This window comes from Colobus angolensis, unplaced genomic scaffold (assembly GCF_000951035.1).
Source record: "Colobus angolensis palliatus isolate OR3802 unplaced genomic scaffold, Cang.pa_1.0 Scaffold87, whole genome shotgun sequence".
Classification (NCBI taxonomy): domain Eukaryota; kingdom Metazoa; phylum Chordata; class Mammalia; order Primates; family Cercopithecidae; genus Colobus; species Colobus angolensis.
Window position 1 is genome coordinate 5,088,480 of NW_012122598.1, and position 6,151 is coordinate 5,094,630.

The 6,151-nt window shown below is 44.8% G+C and overlaps 2 pseudogenes; both read left to right on the forward strand.

Moving 5' to 3' along the window:
• The first annotated feature begins 977 nt into the window (after nt 1-977).
• Nucleotides 978-1,586, forward strand: LOC105503687 (annotated as a pseudogene).
• Nucleotides 1,587-4,348: 2,762 nt separating this feature from the next.
• On the forward strand, nt 4,349-5,933 carry LOC105503647 (annotated as a pseudogene).
• Nucleotides 5,934-6,151: the final 218 nt, after the last annotated feature.

Consider the following 6,151-nt stretch of genomic DNA (forward strand, 5'->3'; position numbering starts at 1 on the left):
CGTATTTCTACCAATAGTCACTTCAAAGGAATCAAGGCTTCTACTAACATGCTTCTCATTTTATTTTAATTACCATTTCAAAAATCCTAACTTTAATTATTGTCACATTCAGGTTTTGAAGGTTAGGACTTCAACATTTGGACTCTTTTTTTGGAGACAGAGTTTCAGTATGTTGCTCAGGCTAGTGTGTAGTGGTTATTCACAGGCATGATTATAACTCACTACGGCCTTGAACCTCTGAACTTTATCCTCCTGCTTCAGCCTTTTGAGCAGCTGGGACTATAGGCATGCACCACTGAGCCAAACTTCAACATATGAATGTTTTTTGGAGACACAATTCAACCAACAGGAACATTACTTTTTTGCAAATATCAATATGAAATCTTTGTGTGAGACATATTTTATGCTTACAGTCCATTGCAGTTATGATTTTTATTGATGTTCAGATTGTCCCATATTTGGCCTGTGAGATTTTCATCAAATTGACTTCTGAGTCTCTTTGACATGACCCAATGGTCTTTGATACTTTTTTTTTTGTGAGATGGAGTCTTACTCTATCGCCCAGGCTGGAGTGCAGTGGTCCAATCTTGGCTCGCTACAACCTCCGCCTCCTGAGTTCAAGCGATTCTCCTGCCCCAGCCTCCCAAGTAGCTAGGATTACAGGTACCTGCCACCATGCCCAGCTAATTTTTGTACTTTTAGTAGAGATGGAGTTTCTCCATGTTGGCCAGGCTGGTCTCTAACTCCTGACCTCAAGTAATCTGCCTGCCTTGGCCTCCAAAAGTGCTGGGATTACAGGCATGAGCCACCGCACCCCGCCTGATACTTTCCTTGTATTATTATTTTTTTAAATTTTGTGGGAGGAGATTTGCTTTCCTTTTCTCTGAAAGGGGAGGAAATTGAAACTGAGTGGCCCATGATGGAAAGAGGGGAAGTCCAGGGGTGCAGGAGGCCCCTGGGTGAAGGCAGAGGCTAACATGGGGTTCAGAGCTACGGGTGGCCATCAGCCTGACCATCTTTGTGCTGTCTGTCATCACCATCATCATCTGCTTCACCTGCTCCTGCTGCTGCCTAAACAAGATGTGACACCGACCGCATCCGGTTGTCACCACCATCACGTTCACCACTGTGGTGCACGCCCCTTACACTCAGCCTCCAAGTGTGCCACCCAGCTACCCTGGATCGAGCTACCAGGGCTACTACCCCATGCTTCCCCAGCCAGGGATGCCAGCAGCACCCTACCCAACACAGTACCCACCACCTTACTCGGCCCAGTTCATGGGCCCACCGGCTTACCATGAGACCCTGGCCGGAGGAGCAACCGTGCCATACCCCACAAGCCAGCCTCCTTACAACCTGGCCTACATAGATGCTCCGAAGGTGGCTCCCTGAGCGTGCCCCGGCCTCTCCGGCTGCCACTAGGTTATATTGTGTGTGTGTGAGTGGTGTGAAGGCATGGTTCCTTATACCCCATGTGTGCTGTGTGTGTCCTGCCTGTATATGTGGCTTTCTCTGATGCTGATGAGGTGGGGAACGATCCTTGCCAGAGTGGGCTGGGACCAGACTTTCTTCTCTTCCTCACCTGAAATTATGCTTACTAAAATCTCAAGCCAAAGAATGGGGTGGGGAGCACCCTGCGAGGTGGCCCCTGAGAGGTGGGGGGCTCTCCAGGGCATATCTGGAGTTCTTTTCCAGCTTACCCTAGGGTGAGCAAGTGTGGCCTGTCACACCAGGATGGTGCAGCTTTCTGTGAGTATGATATCGATGTGTCCTGGTTTTGGCAACGTAGCCAGCTGCTGCCCAAGGGCAAGGTTTGTCCCCAGAGTTGGGGGTACCCTTTGCAGAGCCAGAGACATGATGCAGGTGAAGCTTGGGATCTGACCAAGTTGGGCTTTGATCCTTTGGACAGATGTCCCATTGCTCCCTGGAGCCTGTGTCATGCCCATTGGGGGTCAGGCAACCTCCTGATGCCAGAACACCTCAGACAGAGCCTTATTTACCTGATAGCTGTCTACCTGGACTGTCCCTGTCCCTGCATCCTCCCTAGGACCACCTGGAGGGCCACACACAGAGCCTAGTTACCCACAGGGAGCTCTCTTGCCCTTGCTGGCCCTGCCCTTCCCACAGGTGAACAGGGTGGTCTGTCCACCAGCACACTCAGGTCTCTTCCCTGCAGTGTTTTCATTTTATTTTAACCAAACATTTTGCCTGTTTTCTGTTTTAAAATGTGATAATTGATGTGAGACTGAAACCCCTGGGTTGTGGAGGGAAATTGGCCAGGAGAAGGACAACCTGGCAACTGTGAGTCCCTGCTTCCCCTGACACCAGCCTCATAGAATATGCAACTTCTGAACCCCAGTCCAGTGTGTTCTGGCAGCAGGGACACCTGGGCCAAGGGGCCATCTGGACCAAAGGTGGGGTGTGGGGCCCTGGATGGCAGACATGAATACCTTGGTGTTCCCTGTCTCTCAGTTATTGTTTCACCAAAGCTGTCTCAGCTTCGTATCTGTTGTGTTTCTGAGAGTCTACGGTCTGCACCCTTGTTTATAACAAATGCAATAGTTTGGGAAAAAAATTGTGGGCACATAGTAGAGGTATGTATTTATTGGGTACATGAGATGTGATACAGGCATGCAATGTGAAATAAGCACATCATGAAGAATGAAATATCCATCCCCTCAAGCATTTATCCTTCAAGTTACAAACAATTCAACACACCCTTTAAGTTGTTTTAAAATGTACAATTAAGTTATTATTGACTATAGTCACCCTTTGTGCTATCAAATAGTAGTTCCTATTCATTCTTTCTAATTATTACTTGTACCCATAAAACACCCCCACCTCCCCCACATGCCCCCAATACCCTTCCCAGCCTTTGGTAACCGTTCTTCTACTCTTTATCTCCATGAGTTCAATTGTTTTGAGTTTTAGATCCCACAAGTAAATGAGAACGTGAAACATTTGTTTTTCTGTGCCTGGCTTGTTTCACTTAATGTAATGATCTACAGTTCCATCCATGTTGTTGCAAATGACTGGATCTCATTCTTTTTTATGGCTGAATAGTACTCCATTGTGTCTATGTACCATATGTTCTTTACCCATTCATCTGTTGATGAACACTTACGTTGCTTCCAAATCTTAGCTCTTGTAAACACTGCTGCAACAAACATAGGCATGCAGATATCTCTTTGATATACTGATTTTCTTTCTTTTGGGTATATACCAAGCACTGGGATTTCTGGATCATATGGCAGTTAAATATTTTTTGTCTTCTGAGGAGCCTGAAAACTGTTCTCCATAGTGGTTGTACTAATTTACATTCCCACCAAACAGTGTACACATCCTAACCAGCATTTGTTATTATCTGACTTTTGGATATAAGCCATTCAAACTGGGGTGAGATGATCTCATTGTAGTTTTGATTTGCATTTCTCTAATGAGTAATGATGTTGAGCACATTTTCATATGCCTCTTTGCAATATGTATGTCTTCTCTTGAGAAATGCCTATTCAAATATTTTGCCCATTTTTGACTGGAATTACTAGATTTTCTCCAGTAGAGTTCTTTCAGTTCCTTGTAAATCCTGGTTATTAATCTCTTGTCAGATGGGTAGTTTGCAAATATTTTCTCCCATTCTTAGGGGTGTCTATTCACTTGGTTGATTGTATCTTTTGTTGTGCAGAAGCTTTTAAACTTGATGTAATCCCATTTGTCCACTTCTGCTTTGGTTGCTTGTACTTGTGGAGTATTTATGAAGACTGTATTTTCCCCAGTGCATGTTCTTGGCACCTTTGTCACAAATGAGTTCACTGTTGGTGTGTGGATTTGTTTCTGGGTTGTCTATACTGTTCCATTGGTCTGTGTATCTGCTTTTATGCCAGTATGATGCTGTTTTGGTTACAACAGCTCTATAGTATGATTTAAAGTCAGGTGATGTGATTCCTCCAGTTTTGTTCTTTTTGCTTAGGATAGCTTTGGCTATTCTGGGTCTTTGTGGTTCTGTATAAATTTTAGGATCATATTTCTGTGAAGAATGTCATTGGTATTTTTATAGGATTTCATTGAATATGTAGATTGCTTTGGGTAGTATGGACATTTTAGCAATATTGATTCTTCCAATCCATGAACATGGAATATTTTTTTCATTTTTTGGTGATCTCATCAATTTCGTTCATCAGTGTTTTATAGTTTTCATTATAGAGATATTTAACTTCTTTGGTTCATTCCTAGGTATTTAATTTTATTAAATACTATTGGCTATTGTAAATGAGATTACTTTTTAATATCTTTTTCAGATTGTTCACTTTTGGCATATAGAAACACTACTGATGCCTGAGAGATGGCCGTGATGGTGTTCTGGTATCAGCAGAATAGCAATGCCCAGGAGTCCACCACCACCCATAATCTCTTGTGGTTGCACAGAGCTGCAGACAGAAGGGAGCAATGGCAAAAAATAAGTGCTGGGCAGTTTTCATACGGTGCTGCAAGACATGCTGCGCTTTTCCCTGAGGGTGAAAGACAGCCTGATGATGGTGGTACAATCAATGACATCTCTGTGCTGGGAGTGACCCGCTCGGGGGCCCAGGCTGATCATTTCACACAGACACCCCTGGATCCTGGAAGCCAGGTCCTGGTCTGGGTAGACTGGGAGTGGAGGTTTGACCACATGCAGCAGCATTAAGGGCAGCATCTCATCACAGCAGTTGCTGATTGTCTGTCTGAGTTAAAAACAACATCATGGGAGTTAGAGAGATTTCAGAGTGTGATTGAACCGGAAAGCCCCTCTGTGAATGCAGAGAAAATAACTGCCACTGAAAAGAGTGTCAATAAAAATATCAGGGATCAGCTGCTCAAGAAAGTATGAGAACTGAGCCTGAATGATCCTGAGGTGGAGCAGGTGAGAGGCTGGGGTCTGCCACATGATCATGCTGGGCCCATTGGAATTGTTACCATCAAGGGTGATGATTTCAACACGTGCTGTGGGATCCCCATGAGCAATCTCCGTGACCTTCCAGTCACTAAGATTCTAGGCACCGAGAAGAGGAAAAGGAATAAAATCAACCTGATATTTCTGGCTGGGAACCAGATGCTGAAGTGGATGAAGAGAAGTCATGAAACTGAAAAAGCACTGAATCACTCTGCTTAAGTGTGGAGCAGAGGATCACACGGAAGCAGCGAAAAAGCTCCAGAATGTGGTCAGGCGCAGTGGCTCACGCCTGTAATCCCAGCACTTTGGGAGGCTGAGGCGGGCGGATCACGAGGTCAGGAGATGGAGACCATCCTGGCTAACACGGTGAAACCCCGTCTCTACTAAAAATACAAAAACTTAGCCAGGTGTGTGGCAGGCGCCTGTAGTCCCAGCTACTTGGGAGGCTGAGGCAGGAGAATGGTGTGAACCCAGGAGGCGGAGCTGCAGTAAGCCGGGATCATACCACTGCACTCCAGCCTGGGCGACAGAGAGAGACTCTGTCTCAAAAATTAATTAATTAATTAGTTAGTTAATTTAATTAAATTAAAAAAAGAAAAAGCTCCAGAACTACACCAAGCTCCTGCAGAACAACCTGAATCTGCTCAGAGACTCAGCTGTGCACATTGCCCATAGCCTCAGGACCCACCCAGACTGGGGGGATGTGGTCATATTACACAGGAAGGAGGGTGATTCATAGTTCATGAATATCGTTGCCAATGAGAATGGGTCAGAGGATTCCTTCCTGTTCTTAATCATGGGTGATGAGAAAGGTGCTACGTTCTTTTTACTGGCAGGGCCACCTGAGACCATGGAAACCCTGGAGCCCAGGGTGGATGAAGTCCTAGAAGGCAAAGGAGTAGGGAAGAAAGGCTGCTTTCAGGGCAAAGTCACCAACATGAGCCAGCAGTCAGAGGTGATATCACTTCTTCAGAACTACATCAGCACACACAGTGCTAGGAAGTGAGAACTCCTCTTACCACAGAAGGAGTCTTTTGGATGATTAAATAGCTTGACTTGAAAAAAAGAAATGCTACTGATTTTTGTATGTTAATTTTCTATCCTGTAATTTTATTGAATTTGTTTATAAATTCTAATAGTTTTTGGTGGAATCTTTAGGTTTTTCCAACTATAAGATCATATCATCTGCAAACAAGGATAATTTGACTCCTTTCAAATGTGGAA